A 2,092-nucleotide genomic window follows, 5' to 3' on the forward strand; every position below is an offset into this window, starting at 1 on the left:
TAGTTAAAACTAATTTCATCATGTTAGTTTTATGTGAGCATATAAAGTCTTTTTTTTAATATTCTGTATCCATTACATTTTATTTCTTCTAAAAATTTTAAATCATGCTAATGGCCTTTATTGCTATATTCTGCTCCATTCATATAAAATTTCCAATGTTTGATATAATATATGTAACCTGTTTTAAAGCAACAAAAATCAGATAAAAAGATATGAAATTTGATTCTCAATACCACACACACAAACACAGACACACACACAAACACACACAACACAGAAGATAAGTAAACCATAACTCAAGGACCAAATCCAGCCTGTTTCTTATGAATAAAGTTTTAATTGTAACACAAATAAACATAGTACATATGGCTACATTTTCCTTGTTCCCTTTTTACCTATGTTCTTCTACCTATTTATCTATGAATTTTTCCTTTACATGCATTTACATTCTCCTTATCTCCCATTCATCCAATCTTACTTCAACACATCAACCCATACATGTGTATATTCTTTCATTTCTTCTTTTAATAGAAAAATTTTGTGTAAGATTACAGAAATCTTAAGAAAATATTATCAAAGGCTACAAAATACTATGCAAATTCAATAAAACCACATATTCTCCCAATAATTTCACATCATACAATGAGGATTCAGTATTTTACTAAATAATATAAACTCAATCCTATTAATGAAATGCCTTAAATTAATAAGGGATATAGTAAAAAATATATCAGGGAAAAAATGAATATTTTGATATTTGATTACCATACTGAGGAAGTTGAAAATTAATTACATTTTCATTTGTTAAACATTATGCCCTGAACAAAAAAAATATATACAATATTTTGTGAAATATTGTTATATTGTAAACTAAAATTTTAAATTATACAAAGTTACATAGACATTTATTTATTAGAAATGTAAAAATAAAAATTTGTTTGAAGTCAAACTGGGGAAAAAAATGTATGAGACTCTGATTTCCAATAAGACACAAACAGCTCAAAATGGTGTTGTCAGTCAAATGGTAAAGAAAGATTGAATGAAAGAGTTAAAGGACAATATAGGCCCTGACTACACATATGCATAAATGAATTGGATTATAGGAGAAGAAACATGTAACTAACACTAGTAGAGACAAGAAATGAGTGCAATTGTGTCTATTTCACTTAAATATGTGATTTTGTAAAAATTGTATGGAATGGACTAACTCAACCTATTTGAACCAATAAGTGATGCTTTTCTAATCAAATTAAGAGTATTGAAATATGACAAATAAAAATGTTCATGTTGAAAAGATTGTAAGAAAGATGTTATTATGATATAATCTAATATAATTAATGTTCAAAATTCTTTGTGTCAAACAAATGCATAGTGATGAATCAACCATAACATATAAATGATATCCAGGCAAGAAGGGGATTACTATTATGAATAATGGACTTTAATATTAGGAGAAAGTGCAGAACATCTTACACATTGTAATCTTCAATAGAGGCTTAATTTATGTAACATATAAATTTCATTCCTATGTTATATGATGAAAATAGTGTGAAAAGGAAGAGGAAGACAAAGAAGGAGATGGAGTGAATCAAAGAGAAAGAAAGACTGGTACAGAGAGAAAGGTCCCATAAATGAGACTCAGGATGATTTCAAAAGGTGAATATGTGAATGGAAATATACAAGTATTGAATAAAACAAACTCTAAGTACAACATTAAAGGATGTAAATTTGTGAAGAAGAAAATATTAATGAAATAGTTTGGACAACTCTGCAACATGGTGGTGTGCAAAAAGGAAGTAAATAAGCTGAAAAATTTAGAAGAGTTATTGAGAAAAACAAGAGTGAAAAGACATTATGAAGAGGAGATAATAGAGTCAAGTGCAGCTTAAAATGGAGGAAGCAAAAATACAGAACCAAATCTACAGTTTAAATTGTGATCACCATGACTTGTTGACTACCACTGCTAGGAAAATAAACACTAGATCCTTAGTCTTTGAAGTATAAATTCTATAATATAAACTATGACAAAGGCATAATTACTGTAGATTTAGATCAGACCTTGTCTATACTAATCAAACCTATGTGCTTAATG

This window comes from Dipodomys ordii, unplaced genomic scaffold (genome assembly GCF_000151885.1).
Source record: "Dipodomys ordii isolate 6190 unplaced genomic scaffold, Dord_2.0 Scaffold171, whole genome shotgun sequence".
NCBI classification, from domain to species: Eukaryota; Metazoa; Chordata; class Mammalia; order Rodentia; family Heteromyidae; genus Dipodomys; species Dipodomys ordii.